At 42.0% G+C, this 21,610-nt stretch overlaps 1 protein-coding gene across 1 annotated transcript in view; it reads right to left on the minus strand.

Annotated features, from left to right (window-relative positions):
- MTMR2 (myotubularin related protein 2) overlaps positions 1-21,610 on the minus strand; it is a 64,610-nt gene that overhangs the window by 36,598 nt on the left and 6,402 nt on the right. The window contains exon 2 of the mRNA XM_050890807.1: positions 6,471-6,576. The gene's annotated coding sequence lies outside the window, so the exon portion shown is untranslated. The remainder of the gene's footprint in view (positions 1-6,470; positions 6,577-21,610) is intronic.

Raw genomic sequence — 21,610 nt, forward strand, 5'->3', positions numbered from 1 at the left:
CGGCAGGGGCTAAATTCCAGTCACTCACAGGGCTGTCCTGGAATGACCACGCTTATGGACAAGAAGATCATTCATTCTCCAGAACCAGTCTTTCATGCCTTTGTTCATCGACAGCTTAATGCTCTGAAGAAGAAAGGAAGCTCGTTTCCCACAGACACACACACGCAACTTGTACAGCCAAAATCAGAATTTCGAGCTAGTTAAAATATTTTTCCCCATAAGATTTTCCTACTTCTCCTCTGCCGCTCTTTAAGTCCCTCTATGTGATACCTTTGACAATGTAAAGCATTACCTGTTGTTGGATTTGGCCCCGATTTCATCCCTGTGTGCAAAGGGACCTGTGGAAATACTACATGCAGATCAGGTAAGGACTACTGCCTGCATAACTTCTACTCCTGTACACCCACAAAAACGTGAGGTGCACCTCCGTGTGAGAATATAACTGAGCCCAATGTGATGATGCAGAGAAACACACATGGTCAAGTCTTCACACACTGACAGTAAAAAGATGAACTGTTTATTTAATTTCACTGCTGTATCACCAGTTCACATCTAGCCAAGTCTTTTGTGACCACAGGTCAATTATCTTCACCATCTGATGGCTTGTGCAATATGGTCTGTAATTTAATAGTAGTCACAGTCCAGTGCACTGGGAAGGAAAGCTCACACCACAGAAGACATCTTTGCATTTGCTATGAACTAGCCTTCTTAGAGGCAGTCCCACATGAAGAGTCAAGGGCCAGTCCAAAACAGGAATACTTATCCCCATATATCATTAAGCAAGGGGTGGAGCCGACTGGCAGGGCAGAGAGTCTTCATCCACCCCAGAGGTGCTTAGGCAGAGGGTTTTTTCATGATTTAGTGCTTCCAAGGTAGCATCATTCACTAACTGAAAAGTCCCTTAAAAGCAAAACTAAAAAACGAGTGCTTAAAGTTTAAAAAGTTATACCGCTCTCTAAACCCAGCTCTTGTTGAACATGTGTTACACATAACCGAAGCCTGACACACTTCCTGCGTTGGCAGGGAGATAGCAATGGAAAAGCTCATTGAGGCTAGTTTTAGTGATTTACAGCAAAGGATGGAGGGGGAAAAAAAGAAAAGTCACATCTTTCTTCAATATGTTTTTCTACTAACAATATACATGTTCTACATAAAACTAGTCTAAGCCACTTTGCACTAAAGCTAGAGTAAAGTAACACAAAGGTGGCAAAGTCAGTGACTGGCATTTTGGTTAATCCTGCCCAACATCACCTGAGGGACAGAATTTACCTCAATTTTAGAGGTCTACATCTGGAGAAATTACCCTGAACTCTCTTCATAGTCAGAGGAGAAACACAGTAGGTTTTCAAATGAGACAAAACTGCACCTTTACTGGAGCACAACGAAAGCTGGGATCCACTCTGAGAAACCAGTTGCTGCCCCTCAAATAATGTTGACAACATCCTGCAGCAAGGACTTCTCCAGCTTAGCTACATGATGTTCTCGCCTAGCATGGGCATTTCCTTAAAGCCGAGATAAATCAGATCATAAACGACCTATTTCTTTCCATCGACTACAAAGGAATTGTGGTTGGCTAGCTTGAATGCAGACTTGCTTAAACAGATTTCATCCAGGAAACCTAAGGAGACAGCGATGGCATCCATTTGCTGTCTTGGAAGGAGAAGACTCCTTCATATACATAACTGATGCATGACAAAAGGTATCTTACAAAATAAACCATATGTGCTTGTCTACAGTCTCCAACCATACACACAATGGATAGCAAATTAAGGTTATGCAAGCAACTCTGTTTCTTCTCTTTTCTAACACTGAAGTCCTGGGCACGCCACGATAATGTTCCTACATCTCATATATAAACCCATTGCAAATCCACCAATTCATCGTATATTAAAGGAGAAAATATTATGGAGGGAGCAAACAATCATGGAGGATGGGATACATGCTTGTACAATATTTTGTTGGACCTCAGAGGAACATCAGGAATTGTGGATCTTACTGTTGCCCTCAAAGGGGAGAATGGTTTAGTGGTCACAAACGGCAATGCCAAGAACAAAGATTTGAACCCCTTTTTCTGAAGGCTGCACAACTAAGCAGGTGACATATGGGTCTGCTGTACTGGTTTCCTCTGTCCACAGAATGGACTAGAAGCAAGAAGCAACATAAGAAAGCCAACATAGGAGTCTCCATCCTCTGGTTCAGGCTTTCACTGTACACAATCCAAAACCAAACACAATGGACCTTAACAAATTTTCAGGCAAAGGTACCGTTCTTAAGGGAAGTGGCAGCAGGCTCCGCTGGCTGTATCCACTGCTTCCCAACTGCAGATGGAAAGGATCCAACTCTTTTATGAGAGCTACTCCAAAGCTTTGAACGCAGTAAACTTCAGGCATTATCCTATAAATCAACAGCTAACTCAAAATTAAAGTCCCTACTGATAAAAGCTACAGCATTAGCAAGAAGACTTAAGAGAAGTACTATAAAATGCACAGACATATCTGCCCATAGGCACAGGAGAGAATACCACATATAGGACTTAGGAGCAAGAATCTCACTGTACTTTAATAACCACCAGATCCGTAAGAGATATTTATGCATCTCAATCCCTTTGGCAATGTTGGCTCTAAGGTGTTTTTAAAATCTCATCCCAAATTACAATTATTTATGAATTTCCAGCTCATTTTCACTTCCAACTACTTCTATTCAATTCTGTTCTTGCCTGATCTATAACTTATGTTAAAACATATGGCAGTGTATTTGCTAAAAATTCCCTCAAAAAGTGCATTCCCTAAATCAGTTCTAAACAGCTTCAGATTTGAGATCAGGAAGGGGGTGGAGGGGAGAACCTAATAGAGCTTTGTTGTTTTTCTGTTGGGGTTTAGGGTTTTTTCCTTCTTTTTTTCCCCCTATGAAGCTAACTGAAGCAGCCAAAAGTTATTTAGAGTTAGTTTATGAAGTGCAAATTCTATAAATTGTAGTGGAAAGGCAATTTAATCTTAGTTCCAGATATTGAAATGCTCAATATACATTAAAAAACCCCCTTCATAAAGGTTATTATTAAATACTTTAGAGAAAGATTTAGGAAAAATACTGCACATGCATTCAGTAGGAATCCCCAGTGGTTGTCTCATTTACCTCATTACACACATGCGCGCACACACACAGAGTGTTAATTGCACTCCAAAAGAAAACTGCAGGCACAGACTGCAAGAAATGATGTGGGTCCTTCCCCTGGTTCCCTCCTCCCGATGGACGCCTACTATTCTTCTAAAAATTCCCCACAGAAAAAGAGAGTGCTAATTGTAGCTATCACAAAGTGGTTTTCCATCATCACAGAAATTTAATTCCTAAATTTGAGTCAATGCACATGCAGAGGCAGACACCAAGTAGAGGTTGGAGTGATGATGGATCCACGTAGCAATTCATTCTAGCATGGAAAATTTAAATACACGTCAAGAGCATAATCCTGTAATTGGCAGATCCACTTCAAAATCTTGAAAAGCTTATTTTCAGCCTCTCAAAGTTAACTGATACAACACCTTCCTGTGAGAACACCATGTAGCCCAGGCACTTGTCTTCCATACCACAGAGTTACCACAAAATGCATTAGTTCCCACTTCAGGGCTTATTCTCTTACATTTTTCCAGGAACACTGTGGGACTTCTTTTTGTCCTCAGAAGTAATAAGGTGCTTAGCTCAAATCTCAGTACCTGTTAAGACTTGGGAGTTCGTGCTGTCTTGTGCCAATCAAAGCTGCATAAGATGCCCAGGCGTGTAAGGAAAGGGCTAGAACAGAGAACATGCTCATGCCACTGTATCAGCTAATGGTATGACCTCATCTGCAATATCAAAGGCAAGGCCACATCTCAGAAAGATCAAAGAAAATAGTAAGAACAATCAGGACCTTGAAAATCTCTCACAGAACTGACTTTAAAAAAAACTTGCAGAACTGTCACATGACAGAGATGTTAATTTGGAGAAAACTGGATGGAGAATGATAAGCCCAGAGAGAGGATGTCTGTTCTCAACTCAAGACCTGAAAGAAATTGGTGTTAGCTGATCACGACTCATAATAAATCTTCCATTTAGGAGCTAGCACTAGGCTCCAAGAGCAAGCCTGGGGAGCAAACAGTAACGCACTAGCGCCAACAGCGATTGATTTGAGGACAGGTTGTGGGACTGCAGTTGCACTGGCAACACCAACACAAGAGGCTGTCCACAGGTAGAGGACAGATCTTCATCCCACCTCCTAGGCTTGTTCTCCAGCATCAAACACTCCCAGGAATGAAGAGAGAAATGGTTAATGCATGAATTCCTCTAGGAGAGATAAAGTCAACCTGTACTAGTGGAAACAGCCCCTTTCTCCCTATACCCTAATACAAGTAGGACCATGGGAATGCATTTTCTCTAGGTCTGCTTACCATTGACAAGTAGTCACTCAAGCGTAAAGGCAAGAACCAGCTTTATGCCTACACACAACTGCATTGCAGCCACTCACACCACCTCTGCAAGAGCAAGCTTTAGGTGAAGCACGGCAGGCTTATGCTGAATTCAGGCCCCACAGAGCTGATGCAGGTTAAGATCAAGAAGCACTTTGCCAGCAGAGGCACATGCTCACACTTGTCCTGCAGTGCCTTTATTCTAAGTAATTCTCTGCTTTACCATCTCTCCTTAAACACTATTCTAAAATGAAAGGGGAGCAGCATTTGTTCCAACTATGGCAGAACTTTAGTTTGCTTAGAAATAAAAAAAAAAAGAAGAGTGCAGGCTGTGAAGAAATCACTCTGCAAATTACAGGAACTGCGGCACAGCAAGGAAGTATGGGCTTCTAATGGCCTCCAGTAAACAATACATATGCATCTCCTGCCTGAAAAATCTATCATGCAGCTAAGTGAACATTCCTCTGCAGACGCTGTTTTTGATGGCTAGCAGGTACAAAGGCCCTGTTGGATGGGGAACCAGACAAGCCCAGGAGAGCTGGAATCCCTGCCCAGACAGCTTGCAATTCACACAAATAAGGTGACAAAAGAGGGGAAGGAGTCACAAGATGCAATCAGGGTTATAAGGAAAACATGTTGAGCCAACTTAACCACTGGGAAGGAAAGACAACCTCGATTCTAGAAAAGAAACGTTGCTTCATTCTCTACTGCTAACGGTAATTCTCAAGTGTCACAAAAACTGTGAAAAGGCAGTTGAGGTGTGCATCAAAACTGGAAAAAGAAACCCACTTATGCAAACTTCAGTAAAAAAATTAAATAAGAAAATAAGTTTGTGTAAATTTTTTTTAATAATATTATACAAACAGTTACAGCTGTAGCAGTATTTGCAATCTTATGTATATTTGTATCAATGAATCACTTAGCCTCAGCCTAAAAACGATGTTTTCTGTATGTTGGAATAACTGTACACCCCAACTTCACAGGGGAAAAACTTCGGACATACTACAAACTTCTTTACCCAGGCATATTCTGAAGATTACTTTTTGTATCCATAGGTAAAAGGCGAAAACTATCATTAGATTACACATAAACTACTGATTAATTTTCAAATCTTAGCTTAATATTGGCTAATAAGCTGCCTTTAGAAAGAAACATTCATGTTCTTGCCACTTATGAACAGGTGGACTTTCTGTTATTAATTATGGACTACTGAGACAACACTCACAGGACAAAAAAATTATCATGATTGTCAAAGGAATTAGTTTTGCATTTGGAGGTTTGTAAAATCTAAACACAGTAAAATTGCATAAAAAGATGCTCAACCACAGCTGAGAAATGCTAAAAGTCTTTACTAGAATGTACCAATACCAACAGTTTTATACTTGGGGACTTTTTTTTAAAGCAAAGGTATATCAGCAAACCCCTTGGTTTCATAAGAGGAACGTACAGATAGCTTTCGAAACTCCTGTGACGCTGAACTAGAACTCTGAATTTATAATTAACTAATCTAATAACAGACTTAAGAGAGCCTTGTTTGGACCTTTTTATGTTAGAGCAATTTATTGTGACAGAAGATTATTTTTATCAGCTTGGAGATAGCAATCTTTCTCTGAAAGAAGATACTGCCAAGGACTCAGTGTTTACAAACAAGCAGGAGTTTTCAAGAGAGAACATCTCATATATACACACAACAGAAAAAAAGGATATACAACTGGCAGGTTGAGGATTTCACTTACTTAAAGCACTTAAAAGAAAATGGAGTTCCTTTGAAAATTCATCTCCAAGTGTGGGTTGCAGAGTCAGCTTTCTGAAGATTAAACAACTTTATAAAGAAGGAAATAATATGGTAGAGATTAAATTTCAATTTCACCTGTTTGACTTTGGGTCCTTTCATGCTTTGGCTACATAAAATTTGGCATTAACCTGAAAGCTAACATCATTTTACCATATCCAAACTCACAGGAGCAAGAAACGTCCTCTGAAGGAGGCCACAATATACATAGATTTTTCTTTTTTAAGACAAAACATACATACCCTTAAATCTGGAGAGAAGTTGTCTGCTGAGGTGGAGACCGAGTCGGACGATATAGCGGAAGCAGATTTGGTGTGAGCAGAATGGTCCGAGTGAGAAGTGGAAGCACTATAAAGAGAAACACCACAGTGTATCAAAACCGTGCTCAAGAATGCTCAAAAGCCAGCACGTACGGCCACTCGCTTACAGTCATATCAGGCATTTTTCACTATTTCCACTCTTTCCATTCTCAGTGATTCAGCCCTCAGCAGTGGCTTAAAAGAACCTGTTTTACTCACCGTTGCCACGGATTACCAAAGTGCACACAATTCATTACCAAATCTCAGCTCAGACTGAGCCTACGTTATCACGATCACACACTTGATCAAATCCTAAATCACAGAAACTAAGGGCCTCCATTTCAAGCTTTCAGATGGGAGATATTAGTGTGCTGCAAGGGGATGAAAACAGACAGACTCCTGAACGCACGCCAGCACAACTCCAACCACAGCTTTACAATGGTGGAAGAAACTCAGAATAAAAACTCTTTCCATCACACGTAACTTTCCTCCTTCAGGTATAAGTACAACCCTCAGGAGAATTAAAAAGACTCTCTCAGCATACCTCTCTGGTGATACAAAGTGGGATTTGATAAATAGCAAAGCAAAACAAAACAGTTATTTTCTTTTTCTATACAGTTTTTCTAGTACAGCTGTAAGCAATTAAAATAAGCTTATTTTATAGCATTTTTATGCTGCAACCTCTCCTACAACCATAATTGCTTAAAATTAGCATTCAATAATAATGCTCTTAAAACCCCAGACGACTGTAAAGAAAGATCCTCCGTGGTACAACATTACTCCCTGAAGCCACAGTACAGCAGCAAACGCTACCTGCGCCAATTAATTCCCACACTCTTACCGACCCCAGAAAGGTTTTACCTGGGTGTAAAGACACTCTTAAGGATCAGCTATCAGGCTTGCAAGCCTAGCCTTGGCCAAAGCAGAATACCAGCAGGAGTATTACCATTACTACTTGTATTAATTAGACATGTGACAACCTAGAAGCAGCTATATCTGAGCTTCCAAAGGGCCTGGAGATCTGTTAATTGTCTGAAAATTGTTTTGCTGCTGGTAAACAGCCACCGACAGGCCAAAATGTTCCATTTTTATTTCTATTCTTCAGAGTTTGGCAAAGTATTGCACAGGCAGTGTTAAAAACTTGAAGGACTACAGCAAAGTCGGGCTCTTGCTGGGAGTTAGTCCTTTCTCTCCACGGATTAAAGAGTATTGGCAACTCTTTCATCCTACAAAGTAGAAACTTAGAAATGGAACCTTTGGTAACAGTAAAAAATTATTTAAAATAAATGATACTGGTGTGCCAATCAAATAGCACAATTCCACTGAATGCATCTGTTGTACACAGTTCAAGAGCTAATCACTCAGCTTTCCAACTTGCTCAACTCTTGCGGTGCTGCCAGGCAAATTCACGTAATTTCGGATGGACAGTGGCACTTGTGCACACAACGCTGCTCACACCGCAGCAGCCCCAGAGTCTCCATCCCAGGCAGGAAAGAATCTCATACTAAAATAACAAGAACTGAATCTGCAAAGCCTCCTGTTCTTACGGATCAAAGGGCCTCACACATACACTGAAGTTGTGTACAGTTTCACATTACAACAAAATTGATATAAAGTGTACACTCCTGCTGAATGGGCTGCTCACGTTCCCCTCTCTTCCTCCTCCTCTCAACCTGGGCTGCACACCGCAGCCTCCTCCATTGCGCTGGACAAGCATCATGGGATGCACGGTTCAATTTGCTGATCTGACGGGGCAGTAAACTATTAATAAACATGAAGAGAGTCTTCTGTTGGATAACAGGGCTGATTGGATTCATTACATGGCCATATAAATCATCAGATGCAGCACACAGAGGGGGAGGGAATCTGTATCTGGAGATGACGAGGAAGGCTGAGAGCACTTCTATGCACAGCAGCCTGCAGGCATGCTAAATTAGGCTTAGCACTAAACCACATTTTTACATTACTTAAACGAGCTCAGACCTCTGGATGTGTTCCCCTGAAACTCCTTTCAGCCTGGTTTCTGCATGGTCAGCCTTCATCTTCCAAGCATTCACCCTCGTGTTTGCAACTGTTTAATTAATTTGATTTTTAAAAGGGGGAGGGGAGAAAAAAAAAATAATCACACTGAATTTAATCGTTCCACAAAGCAGCACCAGTTCACTGTATGGCAAGCCATAAGGAAATGGTACTTAAAGTTATCAACGAAAAGCAAGCAGATACTGAGATGCCTTTATCACTGGGTGACAACTCTGACTCCTATCCCTGGGTCCCTACCGTGCCTTCCCCAGCGCCGGCTCCAGCCGGGGGAGCCAGAGGCTCAGAGTAAGCCTCCAGAAGCCATGCCTTCTAGCTCCCTCCCCTTTCAGGGCCCAGAATTCTGTGTATTTAAATGCATTTTAAAGGTCAGCAACTCTGCTGAGTTTACAAGTCATTTAGCACAGGTGTAAATAACTAAGCAAGGGGCACACCAGCAGCTAACCTGGCCCATGTGCACCACGCAGGACAGCATCAAGAATTCCACATCCTTTAGTCACAGAAAAGGGAGCTGGAAAGGTTGGAAAGGTTTAACAGAGTGTGCTAGTCTCTCTGTCCCCAAGCTAGAACAAGCTACACCCAAACACCTCCCGAGACCTGTCTGTCTAACCTGCTCTTAACAGCTGCCAGGGAGGGAGAGTGCTAACAAAAGGATCAAAATTTCACCGGTTTTTCTGCTTACGCAACTTGTCTTGCCCTCGTACATTCCCAGTATCTACCTAATACACAAGCAGCGATTATCTAATCATTGTAGACCAAAATTTTTTATTAAATTGTTTATTAATTACACTTTAGCAGGCTAAGGGGTAAACTGCTTTATGCGGGGGGGGGGGACGGGAAGAGAACCATAATCCACAGCATGTCTGAGCTGTGAAAGTGTTTTGTGTTTGTTGATCACGCTTGGCTTCAAGTGGGTTTTAATGAAGGAAAGCATTTGCATTTTAGAAGTGGATTTTCAAAAGCTCCCTGCACCAGCATCCCTCTGCTCCCGCAGAAACCACCGGTGAAGCCTCCCTCCAGCGACAGCAGTGCAAGCTTTTGGGAAGCACCGCCTGCACATACAACGAACAATACCGCTTGGATTATGTAGCTCTGCACAGTATGCATAGGTTGCATATGTTTGGCTCGTTGCCTCTGTTCTCCTCATCCATCATTTATAGGGAGCTGAGATGGAACGAAGCAGCAGACAACTGAAACGCCGCTGGCTTGCAGCTCCCTCCTCTTATCATTGTCAGGCAGTTGCACAGCTCCAGCTCCATTGCTTAGCGAACTAATTAACCTGATGTCCCTGCACGTACATGAGAAGTTTATTAGCTTCAGTGGTTTAGTCAATCTCGAGCTCTCCTCTGCTGCCAATGCAAAAGGAAAGATCCTCAAACCACGCAGTTTCATATGCCTTTGGGTGGGGGAGAGCGGGAGAGCATCCTGGGGCCGACACACAAAGTCAGAGTGAGGAGACCAGAGCTCCCTCCACGCTTTGCCACCAGCCCTTCTGCATCATCTTGGGCAAATCATTTACTCCTGCTTCTGTCACGGCTTCTGCACGTTATCCCAGCTTTTGCCAATGTAAAGTTAAAGCTGTCTCATACAATACTTTTGGAAGCATGACGGGGTACTTCTGGTATCAGTCTAAAATGCTGAGGACCCCACCGAGGATGCTCTTTTCTCACAGGGACATACCCCCAACAGTAAGACAACACAGAGCAAACCTGAGGGATGGCACGGGCACAACGGTCAGATGTAACTGCTTGGATTCGGGGGCACCTGACAAACACTTGAGAACACAGGTAGGTTTGGGCAGATTTCTGCAAGGGTTAAAAATCACTGGAGCTGTGCCAATCACTACTAGCTGAAGGTCTGGTTCAATACAACTTAATAAACGTGCAAAATAACGATATTATCTTTGAACCTCATTAAGGTTCTAGGAAACAACATATACTCAGGTTCACAAAATACTTTGAGCTCTTCCTACAGGAAAGAAAGAGAGTGCAGATGTTCCTGTGAGGAATCTGTGAAGACCAAGGACCTCCTGGAGCATTTCTCTTCCCATGCTTCAGGCCCAGGCAGCTCCACACTGTCCTTGCTGATGGATGTCTGTGTTAAGTGCCAAAAGAGACCCCTACAACAGTTAAAAAGCACCTTCAGGGAAAGCACCTTACTCCTGTTACTGCCATCCCTGTTTCTCCTCTCCTTGCTCCCTCCCCATGCAGAAGCAGGAAACAGGTTTAGGATGCAATTAACACTGATCTATGTCTTTCATCTTAGTAATTATTTTTATTATTTAAATGTGTTTCTTATGGCCAGATTTTGAATGATAAATGAGTCCGAATGAGAGCTGTCAGCACAATGGTCCTGTACAGTATCTGCACGCAGTATTAACCCCTTGGCTATACAGAATACATACATGCAACTAATAAGAGAATTACAATGGAAACCAAGCACAATGACTCAACTCCTGATAAAGTGTTCATTGTTATTATTAGGACTATTCCACAACATGCCAGATGGTTTTCAAACATAATTCAGACTCAGACAGATGCCCTCCGGTGATTCTTGTTCAGGCAATTGAAAGGTATTACTGCATCTGTAGCAGAATTGAAGGTATGCCAGTGTGCTTAGCTTAAACTGTCAACAAAGATGTAAAGAAGCTGCAAACAGAAGTGTCTGAGACACGCAAACTTATCCTGTTAAACTATGAAGGTGCGGGGGAAATATTTTGGGGGAAAGCAGTGATAAAGTCTTAAGCCACTTCAAAAAGTATCATTAAATGGCATCTGCCAGACTCACCTGAGGCAATCTCTACCCTCAGACCCCTGCAATGTAAAAAATGTGATGTATAAGAAAGCCAAGAAAAAGAAATAAAAACTTGTAGTTGCCATTTGTTTTGCCAACTGTTACAGAAAGATTTTGACTATGAAGTTATTGCTTTCCTAGTGTAGAGAAGCAACAGTTTTCCCTGGAAGAAGAAAGCACAAGTACAGCTTCTGAAGAGGGCAATTTGACTTCACGAGGGTCTGAGCGTGACACAGTGAACTCAGGTCAGGTAAAAGATAAGCACAGAGATGCAAGGGAAGTGCCAGAATCAAACTGTGAAGCCGCGGAGCTTTAACCTGATGCAGACAAATGCACCATTTATGCAAGACTGAGTTCTCCTCCCTGTATCCTTACCCCTATTGTAGGGAATTTAATACAACATTCTTTGTACTACAAACCCAGGATATTTTACTTCCTCTTCTCCACTCTCCAAAGGAAAGAAAAACTCCTAGGAGATCTCTACAAAGAGCTTTCTGTGAACATCAGGCCTAAGGATGACCATGCTATACAACTTCTTCTCTTAGGCCGTGTCACCCAAGAAGAAAGTCACTACAACCAATTTCATATATCACATAGAACTTCACAACAACTTCTGGCAAAACTTGAGACAAACGTCATGACATTAATACAAGGGGTGATCTGGCTAAACCATTCCAGCTTGTAATTGCTGAGAACGGTTCTTTCCGAGCAAGCTCTTAGAGGTGTGCCTCTTTCTGTTCAGCAAGAAGATCAAAAATACACACATATATTCCTTCTACTATACTTCTGTTCAGCAAGAACATAAAAAATATACACATATATGCCTTCCCAAAGATAAGAAACAATCCTACGTAGAAAGGGACTGGGTACGATGAGGATGGTGAGACACTGGCACAGGTTGCCCAGAGAAGTTGTGGATGCCCCATCCCTGGAAGTGTTCAAGGCCAGGGTGGATGGGGCTTTGAGCAACCTGGTCTAGTGAAAGATGTCCCTGCCCATGGCAGGGGGGTTGGACTAGATCATCTTTGAAGGTCCCTTCCAACCCAAACCATTCTATGATTCTATGGGTAGCAACTCCCTGAGAAACTACCGTTAATTCTTAAAGACACTTGTTCAGACTTTGAAAACTAAGGAAGAGACCTTTATCTTGCTTCAGAATAAGATACTGGCTCAAAACAAACAAACCAACCAACCAACCACCAAAAAACCCCCCAAAACCCCAGAGGTAACAAAAAAGAAAAAAGAAAAAAAAGAAAAAAAATCAAGTTCCCCTTCCTAAAGTTCCCCTCCTAAATCCATGAGTGGGAACCTGCATATGAGTTTAACACCCAGAATTCTGTGAAAAACTGACGGGACAGGAGGGAAACACACCTCTGGAAAATATGCCATTTTTTGTTTACAGCATATGCATAGGGCTCGAGGACACCTATTTTTTTGTACCGATGTCTTAAAATACTAACATGGCTCACTCCTATAACACAACCAAAACGTAGTCAGTGATGATAAAGTCACCTCTCCAGCACCTTCTTTATGAATATTCCTTCCCTGCCAGTACAAGTAGCTGCTTCATTGCTTGCAAAGGTGTGCAATTACTCAGATGCTAATTGGCATGAGCTGCTCACACCATTTCTTCTGTATCAAACTGAATGTTTTGTTTCAATAGTCACTGAACTGACATGGAAAACGGGTGATAAAATGCACCACTGAGTGATACAGTTTCAGACGCAGAGGTCATAAATGAGAAAAACACTGCAGAGGGTGAATTTCCGTCTCCTCTCTTCCTGTTTCTTTAAAAGTTTCTCATTATGTATATTCCTAAAATTAATCAAGGTGAAAACTGCAAATTAGTGATGACTAGTGGCAAATACAATTTAATTTGGAAGCTTCAGATGCCAAGAGAGCAGGATCCAATTGGTTCAAATTTACAGCAGGGCCATGAATAGGAGCACCTGCAGCACTTGGACACTTCTCTTAAAAGTATAATGACGCAGAGGTATTGAGCACTCCCCGCTCACTTCCCAAATTCAAGCCGACAACTACCCCTCTTCAATACTTTCAACACTCCTGTTTCTTTCAGAGAAGGAAAAAGAAATACTGAAAAACCTGGGTCACAACAGAGCAGAGGGAGACAAACCGGTGCTTGTTCCCCATGAATATGACTTTGTCCTAGCTAGTACTGGCTGAACTGGCCTGGGAAATCCAGCTGCTGCCCACATCATGCTCTCCCATTTACAGCAGCTCTCTGTGGATCTGTGCTAAGGCTAAGTGGTCCCCATAGTCCTTATCCATATATATACACCTAAGGGTACTCAGAAGTCCCTCGTACGCCCCTCTTCAGGCAAGCACTTAAAAGCATGGCTGGCATCTGACTGAACCAGGGCCTTGCAGCAGGAGCTGGGCACTCTGCGCTGGCTTCCACTCCTCCACGCGGCCATAACAGGCTCTGCCGATGTAAATTAAGTTTCAGCATCTTAACACCATCTCTCCCAGGACAGGAATCCCACAGTGCTCGGCACTGCTCATGCCCACAATAACAGGGAACCCCTCTCCCGAAGGGCTTACATGGATGGACAAAGGAGTAGTATCTCCAGCGAGCAGTGACTCAATCTTAATTCTTCACAGCGAAATAGAAAATCAAAACAGGCTTATTCTACTTAGACAACAAGTACCAAAGGAAACTACCTATAGCATATATGAGATGCACCCTTACCCGCTCCAAACACCCAGAATCCTCTTTTTAGGCATACACAGAATAGACAATTGCTACATTTCAGAAGTACATGGAATTCACAATTTTTCTAAACATTTAAAGATTCCACTTTAACCTCTGCTTGACCTGTAACAATCTCAGAGGGGGGGAAAAAGCCATAAACAAACATGCTTTTGAAGGAAAGAAAAGCACCAACTGCCAGGCTTCCTCTGGCACTCAGAGGAGGCAGACAGTTATATAATATAATAATGTACCCTCTCCATTCAGAAGGGCTGGCAATGTCAGAGCTTAACAACATCTTAAAAAGAAGCCATTTCAGCAAACAAATCATTGTGCATGTGTGTGACAGACCTAAAATAGTCCCCCACGCCACTTGCCTGAATGAAAAAGATTCACTTCTGTTGCCAAGCAAAGCCGGGTCTCAGTCCGACTTCAATGTTCCAAGGGAGGAAAATGTCATTTTTTAAAAGTTGATCCTTCTAAGTAGCATCCTGAGCTGAATATATAGTACGTGTTTTCCCATGAGCCATAAAGAGAATGTCCTATATTTTGACCGTGAACAAGCTTTTCTAGGAATGCAAATTTTGCTCTCAATAGTTACACAATAGACTACAGTGTCACAAGCACTGTTTGTGCTCCATTAGTCATTCTTTTATTATTTTTTTTAAACAGAAATTCACAAAAGGCCTACAGTGTGTGTAGAGCACTTGCTAAACAATAGGGTGATTGTTTAAAATATTTGCAAGATTCCGAGAATAGAAGGCCAACACCCAAAGACAAACCAATATGCAGCATGTAATTAATAACAGCGAGCAGCCCACAGTATCATGCTTTCATGAGTCAAACAATCCAGAAGGTAAAAAACAGGAAGAACAGCAGTTTTCAGAGGCCTGAACCGGTATCTTCTGATCAGCACATGGAAGATAACTACAAAATGATCTGTATTCACAAGAGGAACAAAAGGGGAGTTAGGTTTCTACCAAGCTCCAGGCTGGTATGGGATGGTGGTCAGCTACAAGGAAAAAAACAGAAGGAAAAAAAAAAAAAATTATTTTTCAAGAAGTTGTTAAGACTTCTGCAGGGAACTGACATTTTACTTCCACCATTTAGTTGGTGAAACACGCCACCTAAATTTCAGCCCATATCTAGAAAGTCCAAAATTAGTTACTACCTCCTGTATCCAGTACTTTGGTCTGATTCCAGTTCCTAATGGAAACGCTTGGCTTGCAAAATCCACCACTAGCACAAGCGCCTTCGCTTGCAGCATTAGGAGCTCGGGCAGTAAGTGGTGGGCAAGACAAGCAACCCACGTCCTCCAGGTGAGACACAATGGAAAGGCAGCCCAGTTGTTCTGGCTCTGCCCTAGTGCTTGGGAGAAAGGTTTGACAGACTTCCCGGAGATGGTGTGCATGTCTGGGTCTGTGCTCCAAAGCTTTGGCGTTTCCAGTCACCAGGACAGACCCTTACCACTGAAAATAAATTAAGACTATAAAGTGAAAAGGGGTTCAAAACACAACCCTGCTTACCGTCAACACAAACAAGGTTGCCTACTAGAACAGTGCTCCCACCCGCTCATCTCTGTGCCTTCCTACACATTAGGTTATTGCTATGCTTTTGGGGATCATTTGGGGCTGTTCAGAAGGAGCTAGAGCCTTTGTTTTCAAATATAAGATGCTGCGGAGAGCAGGACTGAACTAGAAGTGAAGAAGATCCCCCACCCCCGAGAAAACAGGTCAAAAAAAACATGGCTGAGGGAGAGAAGTTCCAGCACCTCAGGATGCAGATGGTGCAGCACTTGAAGAAGTGCTTCACAGTGACAGAGAGAAAGCCATTAGGGAGATCACTGATTGACGGGACATCTGGCAAGTGATATCTTAGGCTGTGTCAAATCAGCACACGTCCTGACCTGCAGCTTTCTCCCCCAAAAAGCCCAGGCACCAGCCTGGGCAGACCACAGCCAAAGGGCGCTCCATGCAGCATGACTGCCTCTAGCAAAAAGGCAACTCAGCTGTGGAAGAAGCTGATTCCAGGGCTTGGGACATTTTGTGGCAGACAAGTAAGAGACCTGGGTGGTGCTGCTATCTCCTACATCAGAGCAACCTCAGATTTACCACTGCACCCCACAGGAGAGAGAGGGCTAGCAACATCTAAGTGTCTCCACGGGTACTTTGAATGCAGACAAAAGTCATGATGGAAATCCTACATACAATTCAAAACCACTCTTGCAGTTTATCAATATTTATATTTACCATATAAACTTCCACCCCCTTCCTTTAAGATATGTTAAGCCAGAGAAAAACATACAAGTAAAAAATTATCAGGATTTTGATGCAAAGTCAGACGGTCCCATGATAAATTGCAATAACAACTCGAGTCTGAGAGCAAGGAGAAGCAGAAAAAATGGAAACCAACACAGGATATCAAATCTCTTGTTTGCTTGTTAATTTTACTTTTTTTTTTTAGAAAAAAACTATTAACTTGATCAAGGAAAGAAACAGAAATAATACCTACATTAGTAAGTACTCACCTTAGGACAGAAAGGACAACTGGATAAAAAGACAGATATAACTTCTCTTTTACTATTTGTATTCTGGCAGTGCCTTAATTTCTAGTTACATACTAAGAACCAGTTATGCATCATTTAACCAAATATATGTATACTTCCCACAGTTCATGTGCTGTCTCAGTTTTTCTTTAGATTCCTACCTATTTCCCTATTTTAAAAACACCTTAGTTAGAACGTAACACATTGTTAAATGTTCTGATTTTCTTTCAAACACACACCACACAACCCCCTCACCCCAATAAACCAAACACCCACAGGAATTAAAAATACCAGCTATTTACTCATCAATGACATAACTTGTTCCATCCTGGGAAAAATCAAAAGAAGGAGGAAAGAATATATAAATACAGCCAATCTGGAGAGTCTTGTATCACCTAGCAAAACTGACGTGGTATTACACCTTGATAAGCTTTCACAGACACTACGCAGCTGTGTGCTCTGCCAGACTTGGCTCAAAAAGGGATTGGGAACAACTATATTCTGTTGGCAGGCCAGGCCACCCCCTGCATGAAACTGGTCCCTAGCAGAGTCTCAAGGCTAAAGTTAGTCAAGTGTTCAGTAACCTGGGGGCTTTATTTCCAGAAATTCAAGCTAAGACGACACAGGATGTTTTCAGAAACATTGAGCATCTGTATCTTGTCACAACTTCCAGAGAGCCTAGCATCTTTGAAGATTGTGGCCCATCCGTCAAAGTCCCCAGGTTCAACACTCATACCTGGGACCAGGTTTCTCCCCAAACTCAGTCCCGTTTATTGTCTAAATACAAAGCCCAGTTTCCAAAGTGCTCAGCTGCCATTGTTTTCTGTACAGCCCGGATTTGCCAAAAGGCTCTGCACGCTCATTCACCCCACTGGCCAGTTGCAGGGTACATGTTGAAAACAAAGGTCTTTCAAATTCTTCCACCTTACAACAAAATGAGGCACACAAAGTTTGCAAGCTCATCTGAAGATTTCTGTACATTAGTTCTCATGCATCCGACATGAGGGCTGATCTTCTAAGATCACCCACAGCCACTTCCTCCTGCCAATTCTACTTCCTCAAGCAGAAATCAGTGTATGTGAAAAACAAAGTAACTCAAAGAGGAGTAGGATCAATGAGATCTGGATAGTTCAGCTCCCCATGGTAGATACCACAGGTGTCTATGCTCCCACTTAGTCAATGGAAATCCAGGCAATGGACTCTAGATGACAATTCAGCTCTCGCAGAGTGGACACTTATCTTTGTCCAATTGAGTTACTTGTGGAGTGTACTGACTCTGCTGAGGGTAGGGAAGTTTTAGATACCTACTTCACATGGAGATATGGCAATCTGAACTAGATCCTGCCCTGGTTTCCAGAAGATGAGTGTCTTGTGGCAGAGAAGTCTGTATTTGCTTTTTTTTTTTTTCAACTGAACACAGCCTTTTGCAGACACCAGAGAAAGCACAGGCAAAGAAGGAAATGCAAAAATGAGAGAATATAATGTATTTCTCCAACTTGAGAGAAGCCTTGTCCAAGAGAATCTGCACATATTCATGACATCTTTCTCATCTAGGTATTCCCTTATGTTGAAAAAGGAACAAGCTTTTTCTGTAATGGAAAAACTGACATGGCCTCCCTTCCCATCTCCATCTTTGTTTAAATGCAAAACTTGTCATAAGTTATTACTTCCACTCCTCTGTCAAACATGGTTAAAGTTGTCCAAATGTTACAAAAACTATTAGTGGACAAACTAGACAGATATACACACATACATGAAGAAACGGGGCTTAGGAAATCAGACTATAAATCTCTGCTCTCTCCTCAATTGCAAACAGATTTAGTTAATATGTAAAAAAGAGGAATGACGTGAGTTAAGAAATAGCGCCTTCCTTTTTTGGAGTGGAGAACAACCCAAACTCAATGCACTTTTTGCCCCTACCACAACGATGGGGAGGGAGTTCTGTGTAGGTGGTCACATCTGAATTACTCACTGTAGACTCTCCTTACAGTCACCAAGGAGAAACTGAGATGACTCACTCTTCCCCATTGTCTACAAAAAGAAACTCAGAGACTAGCAGAGATCTGTATCAGTCCAGTGAGATGAGACAAATCTCATCCAGAGTGCCTGTATTTTTCTTTATGCAAGGTGGAAGCAGAAAGTGGAATCAGAAGGTGGAATCTAGAATCGGAGTGTGTTTTAGCAAAAAAAGACGAAAGATGGGCCTTTGTGGTGCTGGAGGCAGCAGTGATCAGCAGAAGCTGTACTCCAGCAGATGGTAATAAGTGAAGGGCCGAGACTGCTCTGCTGGTGCAAGTCCTGAGCACATCCACAAACAGTCCCACCACATTCTTCTTCTCATACCCCGGCATTTAATGACCATTCTGGTAGCATGCTTCTTCACCTTTGAGGAAAAAGGCTTGGGAAGCACTCTCTCATGAGGTGTGGGGGCTCATTTTCAGTGCAGAAGTGGGATGTCCGTTCTTAGACTGGAGGACACAGCCTGAATTTTCAAGAACAGCCTACTCCAAAAGTCAACTTGGGTAAAATGCGAGCAGAAGATCCCACATTTTTCACTTCTTTATCAGAGGTGTTCTACTTACAAATGAGATGCCGATCAGTTTTGATTTGTTAAAGGTATCCCATCTGCTGGTTAAACCAACCTCTACTCTTATGACTGATTTTGACAGTCATCCTTCAGCAGCTCATCTCTGGTACTACAGGTTTCAGTGACCTGCCCCTACCTTCAGCATCTGGTCTCCACAGCAGCCAGACAGCCCCTATAATCTTCCACATGTAACCGACTCGTTCACAGACACCAGCTCTTTCAAGGGCAGATTTAGCTGAAACAGTTGATGAGGCTAGTCCTACTACCTATCTGAGCAATCTTTCTCTTCGAGAAGACCACCATCTTATAGCAGTGATATCAACTGAAATCAACAATAGGATTTATTAACACAGCAATAAAAATAGCATGAATGCTTTATTTTCACTAAAGACAGGAGGTATGAATGAGGCTGTGGTTCAGGTGCTCAGTAGTTCAGATACTAGTGCTTTCTGTGCCAGGGGAAAAGAAAACACCAAACACTTTGCTCACAAAACACCAAGCAATGATCGGATGTATACTCACTGCACCAGTTACATTTTGTTCAGAAAAATATAGTTGGGTTAACCTTTAGCCCGTCATTCAGTACTGCCATTGCTCTTCATAGGCCACAAGCTTTGTAGTGAATTTTGAAGGCCTCAGGACCGAGGTTTGTTACTCTTGCTTTGCCTGAACTTTTCTTGGCCTGCCTGCAGCTTTGTTTTACTTGGTTTAGTTGTGACTGCAATTTCTGCAATTAGCCAGGTGTCTATACCTACTTTGTTTTATTTTTGTTTGTGTGTGGTACAACCACAGTTTTGCACAGATAGCAGTAACAAGCAGTTATTCCATACAGAAAGAGATATTTATCACTAATGTAATGACTTTGTATAGAGAAATACAACAGCCTGGTATGATAGCAGAAGCCTGGAGAAGCAGAGACACAGGATGTGGCATAGAGGAGTACAGGCACAGTATGAGAAGAGATGGGGCACAGGCTTGACACTGGAGACCATGGCTATAAACAACTCACTAATGGTCAGTTAAAGAAATGCAGACCTGGAGCTGGACAAAACTGGTTTTAGGGGTAACAAAGAGAACAAAGAAATTGTATCTAATACCCATAAAAGCAACCATATACAGCAAAAATCAGATGTAATGCAGAATTGCAGACCAATGAAGAGATAGGTATAAAGTTGTTTTATCAAACATACTAAAATGATCCCAGGTGGATCCTACAGTAAGGAAAGAAGAAACCATCAACATGAACCTCATACTTCTCCCAGCAAAGGGCTCCAGATGCTGACAACTCACTGTAACACCCACCACCACCAGAATAAAACCAGCAACCTTGGGACCCAGAGGAGCAGGGGAGGGGCGAGTGTAACACCAGGAAGAGAGGTAGAAACTAAGAACTGTATGTATGACAGTTTTAACTGCATTATTATCCTTTCTTTTTCTGTAATAATTGCATCTGGACTAATAATGATTAGACTTTCAAAATTTCAGTTACACTAACAATAAATTCTTTGCTATATAAAGACGTGCTGCCTTTTTGGCCATGAACAAGATTTTGAGTGTAACACTTTGTATGGGCATGTAGTCTCTTCACATCACAGTAAATAAATCCAGATAAAAATGTTGTTTTATTCTAAACAGGTGTTGCCCGTCTTCCCAGAACAAAGAAAAAAAAAAACCCATAAACTCATGTTTTTCTAACTAGTTCAGCAGAAGTATGATCACATACCTACACCTGACCCAGATCAAATTGAACCATTGGGGAAACCTAACATTAACGATTCTGGAGCCATGGCCAGAAGACTACAGAAAGGCCAGCTCTGTAAAGTGGGAGCATTTGTACAGAGCTAACAAAATGACTAGAACATCACCGTGAAGGGGTTATGGACTAGAAAACTGCTAACACTTTCTCTTCATCAAATATATCAGGGTTTAGAAAGCAATGGAAAAGAATTCATGGAGCAGAGAGGCAAGAGAAAAGCAAGGAAAAGAGCTACCTTGAAATCACTGGAAAATTACTGAGTGAGAACATTGTCTGGCAAAAGAAACTACAGATGGTAGGAAAAGGAAAAACAAATACTTGAAAAGTTCCACTGATTTTTTGTTGTTGTCTTTCACTGATTTTTTCTTCAATTAGCTCCCAGTTACTGGGGCTATAAAAGCGCCAGATGTTTTTTAGTTAAAAATGAAGATGGGGGTAATTACTGTGACAGTGTCTCTTCAGTATTCTCACTTTCCTGGGTTATCCCAAACACCTCTACAAACCAAGCACTTCATTACCTTCCTGTCACTCTCTTCTTCATGGTGGAATGGGCTTCCCATGGACAAATAACAAGACCATTTTTTTCATGTCCTGTTTTACAACTACACCTTGTACATAACACCTTATCAGAGTGACCTCTGGAAGGTTTCCAATG

This window comes from Gymnogyps californianus, chromosome 1 (genome assembly GCF_018139145.2).
Source record: "Gymnogyps californianus isolate 813 chromosome 1, ASM1813914v2, whole genome shotgun sequence".
Classification (NCBI taxonomy): Eukaryota; Metazoa; Chordata; class Aves; order Accipitriformes; family Cathartidae; genus Gymnogyps; species Gymnogyps californianus.